This window comes from Arachis ipaensis, chromosome B2 (genome assembly GCF_059453495.1).
Source record: "Arachis ipaensis isolate K30076 ecotype BB chromosome B2, ASM5945349v1, whole genome shotgun sequence".
In the NCBI taxonomy this organism is placed as follows: domain Eukaryota; kingdom Viridiplantae; phylum Streptophyta; class Magnoliopsida; order Fabales; family Fabaceae; genus Arachis; species Arachis ipaensis.
Genome location: NC_142437.1, coordinates 81,090,151 through 81,105,240, shown reverse-complemented (window position 1 = coordinate 81,105,240; position 15,090 = coordinate 81,090,151). Strand labels below are relative to the sequence as shown.

The 15,090-nt window shown below is 41.4% G+C and overlaps 1 non-coding gene across 1 annotated transcript; it reads right to left on the bottom strand.

Moving 5' to 3' along the window:
- Nucleotides 1–4,994: 4,994 nt before the first annotated feature.
- Nucleotides 4,995–5,101, bottom strand: LOC148574578 (small nucleolar RNA R71). Its single transcript, XR_015906066.1, has one exon. It is a non-coding gene; the product is annotated as a small nucleolar RNA R71 (small nucleolar RNA).
- Between the last annotated feature and the right edge of the window lie 9,989 nt (nucleotides 5,102–15,090).

Here is a 15,090-nt window from a genome sequence, read left to right as displayed (position 1 = left end):
CACACAGCTTGCCATGGGAGGACGTGCGTGCGTGAATTAGAAGACAGAGGAAAGCAGAGATTCAGAAGACAAAGCATCTCCAAAACTCCAACATATTCTCCTTTACTGCACAACAAGTAACCTTTAATTTATGCTCTCTTGGTTATTCACAATTCAACTGATAAACATAATTGACTTCCTGACTAAGATTTACAAGATAACCATAGATTGCTTCAAACCAACAATCTCCGTGGGATTCGACCCTTACTCACGTAAGGTATTACTTGGACGACCCAGTGCACTTGCTGGTTAGTGGTACGCGTTGTGAAAAGTGTGATTCACAATTCGTGCACCAACTACAGATCCCAACCATCATCTCAGCAATTTCAGAAGTAGAATGTACCTCACCGACACCTCGGATACAGTTCACTGCAAAGCTTTTCCAACGACTCTCACAAAGACAGCAATCAGATGGTTTGACAACCTACCTCCGAAGTCCATCTCAAGCTTCGATGACTTAGCCAAAAAGTTCCTGGCCAGATTCTCCATCCAAAAAGATAAGACTAAGCACACCCCCAGCCTATTAGGAATCAAGCAAGGAGATCGGGAAAGCCTTCGCAACTACATGGAAAGATTCAACAAAACATGCCTAGACATACAAAGCCTACCAACAGAGGCCGCCATCATGGGCCTCATCAATGTCCTAAGAGAGGGACCTTTTAGCCAATCTATATCAAAGAAGTACCCTACATCTTTGGATGAAGTGCAAGAACGAGCGGAGAAATACATCAACATGGAAGAAAATTCTCGACTAGGAGAAACCTCAAAAGCTGGATTCACCTACCGAGACAAAGACAAAGAGTCCAAAAAGAAGGAAGATCGACAAGGGGAAAAATTAAAGAATATCATAATTACACCCCTCTTAGGGTGTCCCTGGTGGATGTTTACAAAGAAGTCTGCCACACATAAAAAATACCCCCAGCTCGACCACTCAAAGGCAAAAGAGGAGGAGGAAACCGGAATGAATATTGTGAATAACATCGAGTCTGTGGGCACTCCACCAACGAATGCTTTGACTTAAAAAATGTCATAGAAAAATTAGTGAGAGAAGGAAAACTAGATCGGTATCTGGCCACCCGGGACGATGAGCAAAGAAAAAGAAGAGACGAGGAGGTTGGAAGAACCAAGTGATCACCTTGTACACCAGAAAGACATGTCCATATGATACACAGAGGATTTGCAGGAGGAGGAATCTCTAAATCATCTCGCAAAAGATATCTCAAAGAAGTATATCATGTCGAAGGAAAGGAGGAAGCACCCGACATCCCCGCAATTACATTTACCAAGGAAGATGCATCTGGCATCATCTCAGGACACGACGATCCCATGGTCATCACCATTATGCTGGCAAATGCAAATCTCCACCGCACACTGATAGACCAAGGGAGCTCCGCCGACATCTTATTCAAAATTGCCTTCGACAAGCTCGGCCAGGAAGACAAAGAACTCAAAGCATATCCAAACAGCCTATTCAGACTGGGAGACACTCTAGTGCAACCACTGGGATATGTCCCGCTACACACAACCTTCGAAAAAGGAAACCAATCCAGAACACTCAAAATAGACTACATCGTGGTCGACGTGAGTTCAGCCTACTGATGCCAGGGCATTTTGGCCAGTTTCACTGACCTTTTCTTTACTGTTTTTAGGGTAGTTTCATGCATTTCCTTAGGAAATAAGCTAGTTTTGGGTAGATATTCACTTACATCTTGATTCAAGCATACATTGTGCACTTTACATGATTTCATGAGGATTTTGCATGAATTTAAGGACAAATTGGATGTTGTATTTCCCATGACTTGGACTAGAACTTTGATGCACTTTATTGCTTGATTTCAAGACAAAGGAAGCAAAGAAGAACCACATTAGTGGCTACGTTAGTTACACTAACGTGGAATGGGAGTAACTTGCAAAGTTAATGAGAAAAGTGATTGCCAATAACGCTCTCGAAGCCATCATTTCCCACGTTAAGACTCACGTTAACTAAGTTAACGTGAACTCTAACGTGGAAGAAAGGAAATGGAGCCAACGTTAGTGACACTTAACATTATCACTAACGTTGGACCAAGCTCATGAGTGGGCACGTTAGTCACCACGTTAACTTAGTTAACGTGGCCTCTAACGTTAAGAAGAAAGGGGGGAAGCCAAACGTTAGTGATATTCAACATTATCACTAACGTTGGCCAAGTCACACTAGGCCACGTTAACTCCCACGTTAACCTAGTTAACGTGGAAGCTAACGTGAGTAAACAAGGTGGTCGACAACGTTAGTGACACTAAACATTGTCACTAACATTGGAAGGAACCCATACAAGCCCCAATGAGCCACGTTAACTCCCACGTTAACTTAGTTAACGTGGAAGTTAACGTGAAAGAAGGGAGGTGACGCCAACGTTAGTGACACCCAACATTGTCACTAACGTTGGAAGGAGCCCACACATGCCACCATGAGCCACGTTAACTCCCATGTTAACTTAGTTAACGTGGAAGCTAACATGGATAAGGGAATGTTCAGCCAATGTTAGTGACACTCAACTTTGTCACTAACGTTGGAGATGGCTAGCATGGCCATGTTAGAAGCCACGTTAACCTAGTTAACGTGGACTCTAACGTGGGAGCTAAGGGGCACATTGGAACGTTAGTGACAATGTTAAGTGTCACTAACGTTCTCGAAGGTTGGCAAGCCTACGTTAAAAGAGCCACGTTAACTAAGTTAACGTGGACTCTAACGTAAGGAAGGGGGAGGCTTCTCAACGTTATTGGAAAAGTTGAGTCCCAATACCGTGCGCGAAGGACAAAGAGGCAACGTTAGTGGCAACGTTTGTGCCACTAACGTTGAGGTTAACGTGGCTCTTACTTGGGTAAGGAACGTTAGTGAAAAATTTGAATGTCACTAATGTTCTCGAACCCATATTTTCACTGAACGTTAACACCACTAACGTCCTGAGCAAAAGTCTCTGCCCACTTCACACTTTCTCTCTGCAAGTAAAGCCAAGCCCAATGAAGAAGATAACTGCTTCAAACTCAAGATCCAAAGGCCCAGACCCAAGACTTGAAGAACCAACTAGAAGAGTAGAAGAGTAGTATATATAGGAGTAGCTTTGAATTAATTAGGGGAGTTGGAAAATATAGGGAGCCTCTAGGCATAGAATTACTCTCTGTATTTACTTTCTCTGCACTTCTAGTTTTCATCATGTATTCTCCATCTTTGTTTTCATTTTCCAGAGCTATGAACAACTAAACCCCTTTCATTGGGTTAGAGAGCTCTGTTGTAATTTGATGGATCAATACTAGTTTTCATTATTTTTCTTCTATCTTTTCTCTTGATTTTACTTGAAAGCTTTCGATCTTCATCCAATTGGGTAGTTATCTTGGAAAAGAAGCTATTCATACTTGGATCTCTTCTGAACCTTGAAAGAGGAATGAAGAGATCAAGCTAGAAATGCTTTCTCATGCTGGACCAAATTGGGATTGGATGGATATGTGACTATAATCCTCTCAACACTTGATTTGGGAAATGCATGTGGTATAATCAGTAACCATACTTCATCTCTTCTCATGAGCAATTGACCAAGGAATTGGCTATTGATCAAGATTTGAGAGATTAGATTACAAGAAATTGTAATTCAATCACTTAAGATTGCCAAGGAGATCAATGAGTGCATTGATTGAGGAAGAAATGAAAATGAAATTGATCTGGAAAATGCAACATATCCTAAGCCCAATGAACTCCCCATTTCTGATCTTACCCATTCTCTTTAATTTCTGTTATTTACTCTTATGAGCAATTCCCCCATTCCCATTTACAATTCTGCAATTTACTTCAGTAATTTACTTTTAGTTCTTTAATTCTAGCATTTACTTTTTCTGTCATTTACCTTCCCGCCATTTTATTTTCTGCAATTCTAAACTCAAATCCTGGATTCGCTCAACTAGAACATTCCTCTAATTAAAGTTTCTTGATCAATCAATCCTTGTGGGATTTGACCTCACTCTATTGTGAGTTTTTACTTGACGACAAATTCGGTACACTTGCCGAAGGAAATTTGTTAAGAGTTAAGTTTTCCGTGCATCAAGTTTATGGCGCCGTTGCTGGGGATTGATTGTGCATCAACAATGATTAGATTGGAGGATAACTAGATTGAGCATTTATTTTTGTTTGATTTAATTTTCTGTTTGAGTCATTTACTTCCTGTTTTAGTTAATTTCTTCCCTTCCCCCTACTTTTTCTTTGTTATTTACCATTCATCTCACTAACCTACTAACTGTTTGATATATTGTATCACTCACACTAACAGTAATTCTGACAGATATACTTTCTGCACCTATTCTCTTTGCTTGTACTTGTTGGTTGTATGACAGGGAGAAGAAGCGGGGCTTCAACTTCCTTTGATTCTGAACTTGAGAGAACCTTCCTTAGACTAAGGAGGGAGGCAAGAGAAAAACGTGTAGTTGGTGCTAAAGAAAAGGAGGAACACTTTGAGGAATACTTTGAACCAAATATTGAAGAAAACATGGAAAACCATCAAGAAGAAGAGACTCACAACCATGGCGGAAGAGGTCGAGCAAATCATGCTAGGGAGGATAGAAGAGTTTTAGGCTCTTACATCAATCCAAACCCAGGAAACTGTGGAAGTAGCATTCAAAAGCCAACCATCCATGCCAACAATTTTGAACTAAAACCACAGCTCATCACCCTTGTTCAGAACAACTGTTCGTTCGGAGGAAGTGTCCAAGAGGACCCCAATTAACATCTAACCACCTTCCTGAGAATATGTGACACAATGAAGTCTAATGGTGTTCATCCTGACGCCTATAGACTACTCTTATTTCCATTCTCACTCAAGGATAAGGCAGCCAAGTGGCTGGAGTCTTTCCCAAGGGAGATCTTGACAACTTGGGAAGATGTGGTGAACAAATTGTTAGCAAGATTTTACCCTCCTCAATGAATCAATAGACTGAGAGCTGAGGTCCAAACTTTCAGGCACTAAGATGGTGAGACTCTATATGAAGCATGGGAGAGGTTTAAAGACCTAACAAGGAGGTGCCCACCCGATATGTTCAATGAATGGGTGCAGCTGCACATTTTCTATGAAGGGCTCTCCTATGAGTCAAAGAAGGCAGTAGACCATTCATCCGGAGGATCTTTGAACAAGAAGAAGACCATTGAGGAGGCCATAGATGTCATTGAAACAGTAGCAGAGAACGACTATTTCTATGCTTCCGAAAGAGGGAACACAAGAGGAGTAATGGAGCTAAACAATGTAGATGCTCTGCTGGCCCAAAACAAGCTCATTACCCAGCAGCTGGCTGACCTCACCAAGAAGATGGAGAGGAACCAAGTAGCAACAATCTCCACTTCATCAACAACCCAAAAAGGAGTGAATGAAGAAGCAGAGGGTAGTCAGGAGCAAGCCAACTACATTGGGAATTCACCTAGGCAAAACCATGATCCATACTCCAAGACCTACAACCCTGGATGGAGGAATCACCCAAACTTTGGGTGGGGAAATCAACAAGACCAAAGCCTTGATCAAAGACGCCCAAATCCAAACAATGCAGCCCACCAGCACTTCACATCTAGACCATATCAACACCCCCATAACAACACCTCTCTACATTCATATCAAGGCCAGAATAACCCTCCTCAGCCTGACCTATCATCATTTGATGAAAGAATCTCAAGGATTGAGAATCTACTTGAAGGCATAAGCAAGGAGATTCAAGACAACAAGGTGTTCAAGGAGGAAGTGCGAGCCAGTTTCAAGAACCAGGGAGACACAATCAAGAGGTTGGAATCCCAAGTGGGATATCTCTCTGAGCAAATTCTCAAACCCACAGATGGATTCCCAAGTGACATAGAGAAGAATCCGAGAGGTGAAACAAAGAAAGTAAGATGGGAAGATTACAAGATGGTCACTATAAGTGATAAGGAGACTAAAGACAAGCCAAGCAAGCTGTTAGAACAACCTGAAGATACCTCAGTAGAGGAGGGGGAAAAAGATTACCAAGAACCAGAAATCTCAAAACAGGAGCTGCTGAGACTCTATGCACCTTTTCCCCAACTGCTCAATGGTGCTGTGGAGAAGAGAATATACTCAAGATTTCTTGACTTGTTTGCATCTTTGCATGTGAACATACCGTTTATCAAGACTATCCAACAAATGCCTGCATACATCAAGTATATGAAGGAGCTGCTTCCCAGGAAAAGCTCACTCAAGAGAGGCCAAACTATAGTGATGAACAAGGAGTGCAGTGCCCTCATTCAGCCGCAGTTGCCTATGAAAAGAAAAGATCCAGGGAGTTTTCATGTCCCCTGTGCCATAGGGGAAACAATGTTTGATAGAGCACTCTGCGATTTGGGAGCAAGTATCAACTTAATGCCCTTATCCCTGGTGAAGAGGCTGCAGATCAATGAGATATTTCCCACAGATGTAGTCATCAGGCTGACTGACAAAACTCAAAAATAAGCAAGAGGAGTGGTGGAAAACGTGTTGTTAAAGGTGGGGAAATACTTTCTTCCCACAGACTTTGTCATCTTGGACATGGAAGAGAGTCACACTCACCCAATCATATTGGGAAGACCATTCCTAGCTACAGCCAGAGAACTCATAGATGTGGAGTGAGGGGAGCTAATATTGAGGATCCATGATGAACGACTCAGCTTTAATATCTTCAAACTCTAACAAGAAGCAGACCAAGAAAACAAAGAACCAAGCAATGATCATAACGAGATGCTGACAGAGGAAACAAGTACTGAAGCACAACCAACACATCTGAGAACCTCACTGAATGATGAACAAGGCAAACAGCAATTGCCACAGCTCAAGGAGAAGCTGGAGGAACCTAAACCACCAGAGGCATGTGAAGACAACAACAAAATTTCCTTAGAAGAAGAAGTCGCCAAGAGCAAGGCAGCATCAGAAGGGACAAAGAAGAAGGTACCAAGGGGGTGGAGGAACAAGAAGATCCCTACGAAAGACTTCTCTCCAGGAGATAAAGTGATCTCAGCTTACTTCCCAGACATCCCCCCTAATCTCCCCACTGTACCATCTCAGTTACCTAAGGTCTTCACTATCAACAGAGTTCTCTCCTTGGAACATGTAGAGATCATTGATACAACCAATGGATATAAGTCCAAGGCAAGAGGGGAGGACTTGAAGCATTATCAACCTCCCTGATGAAAGAGAAACATCAAGCTAGTGACGCTAAAGAAGCTCTTCATGGGAGGCAACCCATGTTTTATTAGCTTTTACTAGTGAATAAATCAATATTCATGAATTCCAACCCAAACTTGACAAAAACTTGGTGAAGTCCTTATATTGCAGTATATAGTGAAGAACAAGTTTGGTGTTCAAAGCGTGCCAAGAAAGCATGAATGCAACCGAGAGCATGCTAGTCTTGGAGCTTTGAACAGAAATTTTCATCACAGTGCTCTAAACTAAGTTTGGTGTCACCCCATGGTGCCACCAACGTGCATATAAGGATACACAGTTAGTTAGTTAGTTGGAGTTCATGAATAAACAAAATCTTTTCTTCTCTCTATCATTCTAGCCGAAAAGTTTAAAAATTTTTTATGATATTGATTTTTCTTATTTTATTTTTATAGGGAAAAGGAAAGGAGCATTGAAGGAGATAGATTGGACAATTAAAAGAAGAAGGTTCAGACACCACAAAAGGAAGGACTATACACTTGTTCTAAAAAGGGAAGTCATTGGAAAATGTTGCCATGCAACATTGAAAAAAATGGGACCCTTGGAGACCGAGCAATCTCCATCATAAAGTGATGATCCTTGTCCTTTCTACATGCACAACCCCAACCGTCCATTAAACAACCACTCCATCAATCCACACTCTCCATTCACTCACAACCTCTCTATATAAGTGATCCTTGTTCCGTACCCCACTCTTCACACCTCTCCATTTCGGGTTCCCCTTCACTCCCTTCATTGCACTCGACCCTAAACACCAAAAGTCTCCACACCCCTGCTAACTTCACGCATCAACCTTCATTTATGGCATCTTCGAGCTCAAAAAGAAGGAAGGGAAAGGAACCTATGGAGCAATGATGAGCGGATATTTTATACGCTTTTTGGGGTTAATTTCATATAAATTTTAGTATGTTTTAGTTGGTTTTTAGTTTATTTTCATTAGTTTCTAGGCAAAATTCATATTTTTGGACTTTAGTATGAGTTTGTGTATTTTTCTGTAATTTCAGGTATTTTCTGGCTGAAATTGAGGGAGCTGAGCAAAAATCTGATTCAGGCTGAAAAAGGACTGCTGATGCTGTTGGATTCTGACCTCCCTGCACTCAAAATGGATTTTCTGGAGCTACAGGACTCCAAATGGCGTGCTTCCAATTGCGTTGAAAAGTATACATCCAGGGCTTTCCAGCAATATATAATAGTCCATACTTTGATCAAGGATAGACGGTGTAAACTGGCGTTCAACGCCAGTTCTCTGCCCAATTCTGGCGTCCAGCGCCAGAAACAAGTTGCAAGTTGGAGTTCAACGCCAGAAAAGGATCCAAAGCTGGCGTTGAACGCCCAAAACAGTCCCAGGCACGTGAAAGCTTTAGTCTCGGCCCCAGCACATACCAAGTGGGCCCCAGAAGTGGATTTCTGCACTATCTGTTATAGTTTACTCATTTTCTGTAAACCTAGTTTACTAGTTTAGTATTTAAACAACTTTTAGAGATTCATTTTGTATCTCATGACATTTTAGATCTAAAATTTGTACTCTTTGACGGCATGAGTCTCTAAACTCCATTGTTGGGGGTGAGGAGCTCTGCTGTGTCTCGATGAATTAATGCAAGTACTTCTGTTTTCCATTCAAACATGCGTGTTCCTATCTAAGATATCCATTCGCGCCTAACTATGGAGATGGTGATGATCAGTGACACTCATCACCTTCCTCAATAGATGAACGTGTGTCTGACAATCACCTCCGTTCTACATCAGATTGAATGAATATATCTTAGATTCCTTAATCAGAATCTCCGTGGTATAAGCTAGATTGATGGCGGCATTCATGAGAATTCGGAAAGTCTAAACCTTGTCTGTGGTATTCCGAGTAGGATTCTGGGATTGGATGGCTGTGACGAACTTCAAACTCGCGAGTGCTGGGCGTAGTGACAGACGCAAAAGGATAGTAAATCCTATTCCGGTATGACCTAGAACCTGCAGATGATTAGCCGTGCGGTGACAGCGCACTTGGACCCTTTTCACTGGAAGGATGGATGGTAGCCATTGACAACGGTGATCCACCTACATACAGCTTGCCATAGGAGGACGTGTGTGCATGAATCAGAAGACAGAGGAAAGCAGAGATTCTGAAGACAAAGCATCTCCAAAACTCCAACATATTCTCCATTACTGCAAAACAAGTAACCTTTAATTCATGCTCTCTTGTTTATTCGCAATTCAACTGATAAATATAATTGACTTCCTGACTAAGAAATGCAAGATAACCAGAGATTGCTTCAAACCAACAATCTCCGTGGGATTCGACCCTTACTCACGTAAGGTATTACTTGGACGACCCAGTGCACTTGCTGGTTAGTGGTACGAGTGTGAAAAGTGTGATTCACAATTCGTGCACCAAGTTTTTGGCACCGTTACCGGGGATTGTTTGAGTTTGGACAACTGACGGTTTATTTTGTTGTTTAGATTAGGAAAATTTTTCCTTTTAGTTTAGAGTCTCTTATTATTGTTCTTGGTTAAAAATATCCTTCTTCAAAACAGGTGTTACATTTATTGCCCAATTGGCTAGAGTGTTGGTTTATGTTCTTGATGATTGGGCACCAGTTTTATTAAAAATCTTTTTCAAAAATAATTTTTCCCTTGATTAAATCTTGTGCCAAACTTTAAGTTTGGTGTTTTCTTGTTGATTTTTCTTTGGTTTTCTAAAAATTTTAAGTTTGGTGTTCCTTATTCATGTTCTTGTGTTCTTGTGAGTCTTCAAAGTGTTCTTGAGTTTTCCTTGTGTCTTTATCTTAAAATTTTTAAGTTTGGTGTTCCTTGGTGTTTTCCCTCCAAAATTTTCGAAAACTAGGAGAATTAGATCTAAAAATTTTAAATCTTGTGCTATTTTATTGTTTTTCTCTTTCCTCACTAAATTCAAAAAATATCTTTTTTCTCTATTTCTAAAACAAATTTTCGAAATTCATTTCTAAAATTCAGATTTTTTTTTTCAAAATTTAAAATCTTTTCCAAATCATATCTTTTTCAAAACTTCCTGACCACTTTCTCCCCCCTCATTTTTTTCGAAAATCTTCACCTATTTTTATTTATTTTATTTTAATTTATTTTATTTTCGAAATAAATAAATAAATAAAAATAAATTTTTTATTTTACATCATCTCTCTTTCTCCATCATGGATCTAAGTGGAAATGAACAGTCCAGGAGGACTCTAGGGTCATATGCTAACCCCTCTACTGCTTCATATGGGAGTAGTATTTGCATACCCTCCATTGGAGCCAGTAGCTTTGAGTTGAATCCTCAGCTCATTATCATGGTGCAACAAAGTTGCCAGTATTCCGGTCTTCCACAAGAAGAACCTACAGAGTTTCTGGCACAATTTTTACAAATTGCTGACACAGTACATGATAAGAAAATAGATCAGGATGTCTACAGACTATTACTGTTTCCATTTGCTGTAAAAGATCAGGCTTAGAGGTGGTTAAATAACCAACCTAAGGCCAGCATAAGGACATGGAAACAGCTGACAGAAAAATTCCTGAATTAATACTTTTCCCCAAAACGGATGACACAGCTAAGGCTGGACATCCAAGACTTTAAACAAGGAGATAATGAATCTCTTTATGATGCCTGGGAGAGATACAGAGAGATGCTACGAAAATGCCCCTCTGAAATGTTTTCAGAGTGGGTTCAGTTAGACATCTTCTATTATGGGCTTGCAAAAGGAGCTCAGATGTCTCTAGATTACTCAGCTGGTGGATCTATCCACATGAGAAAGACTATTGAAGAGGCTCAAGAGCTCATTGATACAGTTGCCAGGAATCAGCATCTGTACCTAAGCAGTGACCCTTCCATGAAAGAAGAGGTTAAAACAGCAACTGCTGAACTCAGCCCTGTAAAACAAGCTGCTGAATTCAATCAGCAATTGGACTTTCTAACAAAGCAGTTAGCCGAATTCAAGGATAAACTACAAGAGACAAGGATGGCTAATATAAATATGGAAGAACAATTGAAGCAAACAAAGCAGCAGCTGTCAAGAAAAATAACAGAAGAATGCCAAGCAGTTCAATTAAGAAGTGGGAAAACATTAAATACCCCACCTCAACGCAGCAAAGAGCTAAGAAATGAACAAACCACCCAAAATTCACCTAAGGATAGTAAGAGCCCAGGGAAAAGTAATTCTGGCATTAAAACGCCAACAATCTGGTGGAAGGCTGGCGCTGAATGCCCAGACCATGCCCAAGACTGGCGTTCAACGCCAGTAACAAGCAAGGACTGGCGTTCAACGCCAGAAACAAGCAAGGATCTGGCGCTGAACGCCCAAAATGGGCAAGATCTGGCACTGAACGCCCAAAATGGGCACAGTTCTGGCGTTTAGATGCCAGAAACAGACAAGGAGTTGGCGTCTCACGTCACTCCAGCTTCTAACTCTGGCAATCAATCGCCAGTGAGGGATCAGACACACACAAGTGCTGATGACAACCCCTCTAAAAAGGCTTCTTCAACCACTTCTGTAGGCAATAAACCTACAGCAAATAAGGTTGAGGAATATAAAGCCACGATACCTTATCCTCAAAAACTCCGGAAAGAGGAGCAGGATAAGCAATTTGCTCGCTTTACAGATTATCTCAGGACTCTTGAAATAAAGATTCCATTTGCAGAGGCACTTGAGCAAATACCTTCTTATGCCAAGTTCATGAAAGAGATCTTGAGTCATAAAAAGGATTGGAGAGAAACAGAAAGAGTTCTCCTCACTGAAGAATGCAGTGCAGTCATATTAAAAAGCTTTCCTGAAAAGCTTAAAGACCCTGGGAGTTTTCTGATACCATGCATATTAGAAGGTAATTGCACCAAGACAACTTTTTGCGATCTTGGGGAAAGCATCAACCTAATACCTGTATCCACTATCAGAAAGCTTGGCTTAACTGATGAAGTTAAACCAACCCGGATATGTCTCCAACTTGCTGATGGCTCCATTAAATACCCATCAGGCATGATTGAAGACATGATTGTCAGAGTTGGGCCATTCGCCTTTCCCACTGACTTTGTAGTGCTGGAAATGGAGGAGCACAAGAGTGCTACTCTCATTCTAGGAAGACCCTTTCTAGCAACTGGACGAACCCTCATTGATGTCCAACAAGGGGAAATAACCCTGAGAGTCAATGATGATGAGTTTAAGTTGAATGCTATCAAAGCCATGCAGCATCCAGACACATCAAAAGACTGTATGAAAGTTGATCTTATTGACTCTTTGGTAGAAGAGATCAACATGGCTGAGAGTCTCGAATCAGAGTTGGAAGACATCTTTAAAGATGTTCAGCCTAATTTGGAGAATTCAGAGGAGATGAAAGAGCCTCTGAAATTTCCTCTGGAAGAGGAAAAACCTCCTAAACCCAAGCTCAAACCATTACCACCATCCCTGAAATATGTATTTCTGGGAGAAGGTGACACTTTTCCAGTGATCATAAGCTCTGCTTTAAATCCACAGGAAGAGGAAGCACTTATTCAAGTGCTAAGGACACACAAGACAACTCTTGGGTGGTCCATAGGTGACCTTAAGGGCATAAGCCCAGCTAGATGCATGCACAAAATCTTATTGGAGGATAATGCTAAACCAGTGGTTCAGCCACAGAGGCGGCTAAATCCAGCCATGAAGGAAGTGGTGCAGAAAGAGGTCACCAAATTACTAGAGGCTGGGATTATTTATCCTATTTCTGATAGCCCCTGGGTGAGCCCTGTCCAAGTCGTCCCAAAAAAGGGAGGCATGACAGTGATTCATAATGAAAAAAATGAACTGGTTCCTACAAGAACAGTTACAGGGTGGCGCATGTGTATTGACTACAGAAGGCTCAATACAGCCACCAGAAAAGATCATTTTCCTTTACCATTCATAGACCAGATGCTAGAAAGACTGGCGGGTCATGATTACTACTGCTTTTTGGATGGCTACTCAGGCTATAACCAGATTGCAGTAGATCCCCAGGATCAAGAGAAAACAGCATTCACATGTCCATCTGGAGTGTTTGCTTATAAAAGGATGCCATTTGGGCTGTGTAATGTTGCCTGCAACCTTCCAGAGATGCATGCTCTCTATTTTCTCTGATATGGTTGAAAAATTTCTGGAAGTCTTCATGGATGACTTCTCAGTATATGGAGACTTATTCAGCTCCTGTCTTGATCACCTGAAACTTGTTCTGAAGAGATGCCAAGAGACCAACCTAGTTTTAAACTGGGAAAAATGTCACTTCATGGTGACTGAAGGGATTTTCCTTGGGCATAAAATCTCAAACAAGGGAATAGAGGTGGATCAAGCAAAAATAGAGGTAATTGAAAAATTACCACCACCTGCCAATGTTAAGGCAATCAGAAGCTTTCTGGGGCATGCAGGATTCTATAGGAGGTTTATAAAGGATTTTTCAAAAATTGCAAAACCTCTAAGCAATCTGCTAGCTGATGACACGCCATTTATGTTTGACACAGAGTGTCTACAGGCATTTGAAACGCTGAAAGCTAAGCTAGTCACAGCACTAGTTATTTCTGCACCAGACTGGACATTACCATTTGAGCTAATGTGTGATGCCAGTGATCACGCCATTGGTGCAGTATTGGGACAGAGGCATGACAAGCTTCTGCATGTTATTTATTATGCTAGTTGCGTTTTAAATGATGCCCAGAAAAATTACACAACCATAGAAAAGGAATTACTTGCAGTGGTTTATGCCATTGACAAGTTCAGATCATACTTAGTAGGATCAAAAGTGATTGTGTATACTGACCATGCTGCTCTTAAATATCTACTCACAAAGCAGGATTCAAAACCCAGGCTCATCAGATGGGTGTTGCTTCTGCAAGAGTTTGATATAGAAATAAGAGACAGAAAAGGGACAGAAAACCAAGTGGCTGATCATTTGTCCCGGATAGAGCCAGTGGAAGGGACGTCCCTCCCCTCTCTTGAGATTTCTGAGACTTTTCTGGATGAGCATTTATTTGCCATCCAGGAAACACCATGGTTTGCCGATATTGCAAACTATAAAGCTGCAAGGTTCATACCCAAGGAGTACAACAGGCAACAAAAGAAAAAATTAATCACTGATGCAAAGTACTACTTGTGGGATGAACCCTATCTCTTTAAGAGATGTGTAGACGGAATAATCCGTAGGTGTGTTCCTAGAGAAGAAGCGCAGAGGATCCTATGGCATTGCCATGGATCTCAATATGGAGGCCATTTCGGGGGTGAGAGAACAGCCACCAAGGTCCTCCAATGTGGCTTCTATTGGCCCACACTTTATAGAGATTCCCGAGAGTTTGTACGTAACTGTGACAGTTGCCAAAGAGCTGGTAATCTGCCCCATGGTTACGCCATGCCTCAACAAGGAATCTTGGAGATTGAGTTGTTTGATGTATGGGGAATTGACTTCATGGGACCTTTTCCACCATCATTCTCAAACACTTATATTCTGGTGGCAGTTGACTATGTATCAAAATGGGTTGAGGCCATTGCCACACCCACCAATGATACTAAAATAGTGCTGAAGTTCCTCCAGAAATATATCTTTAGCAGGTTTGGTGTCCCTAGAGTACTGATCAGTGATGGGGGCACTCACTTCTGCAACAAACAGCTTTACTCTGCCATGGTCCGGTATGGGATTCGCCACAAGGTGGTGACTCCATATCATCCACAGACTAATGGGCAAGCTGAGGTCTCTAACAGAGAATTAAAAAGAATCCTAGAACGGACAGTAAGCACCCGTAGAAAGGATTGGGCAAGGAGCTTGGATGATGCTCTGTGGGCTTACAGAACAGCATTCAAGACCCCTATAGGGACCTCTCCATACCAACTTGTGTATGGTA